Raw genomic sequence first — 564 nt, 5'->3', positions numbered from 1 at the left:
GCTTCGTTGGGCGTACGCTTCCGGCCGGCTGGCTTCGCGGGAGCCGCCGCGTTCGCCGCGGTGACTTCCGGGGATAAAGGCGGAGCCGGGTGGTAGGCGGTGGTTCTGAGACCTTTGGTCGACCTGCTGCCGAAGGCCTGCTGTGCGAGTCGTTTCTGCCTTTGAGCGAGGGCTCAGATGGCGCCCCGGTTGAGCCGTCTGGGCAGGGGCCCGACCCGAGTACTTATACCTGCATCTGCGGAAAGAGCCCAGGGGGAACCCTCGGATAACTTGAGGTTCTGGTTCAGATGAACTAGGAAACTCCAGCAGGGTTTGCTGGTTGCTTTGTTTTTACGGTGGCAAAATACACATATTGCAGAATTTACCAACATAACCGCTTTTAGGTGTACAGCTCAGGGATTAAGCACGTTCTCTTTGTTGTGCGAGTATCACCAGCATCCATCTCCAGAACTTTTTAATCATCCCTAACTAAAATTCTGTGCCTGTTAAAACACTAAACTCCTCACCCGCTTCCCTCAGCCCTTGGCAGCCACCATCCTGGTTCCCGTCTCAGTTCGACTGCTC

The sequence above is a fragment of the Capra hircus genome, chromosome 17 (assembly GCF_001704415.2).
Source record: "Capra hircus breed San Clemente chromosome 17, ASM170441v1, whole genome shotgun sequence".
NCBI classification, from domain to species: domain Eukaryota; kingdom Metazoa; phylum Chordata; class Mammalia; order Artiodactyla; family Bovidae; genus Capra; species Capra hircus.
This window is presented reverse-complemented; position numbering follows the sequence as displayed.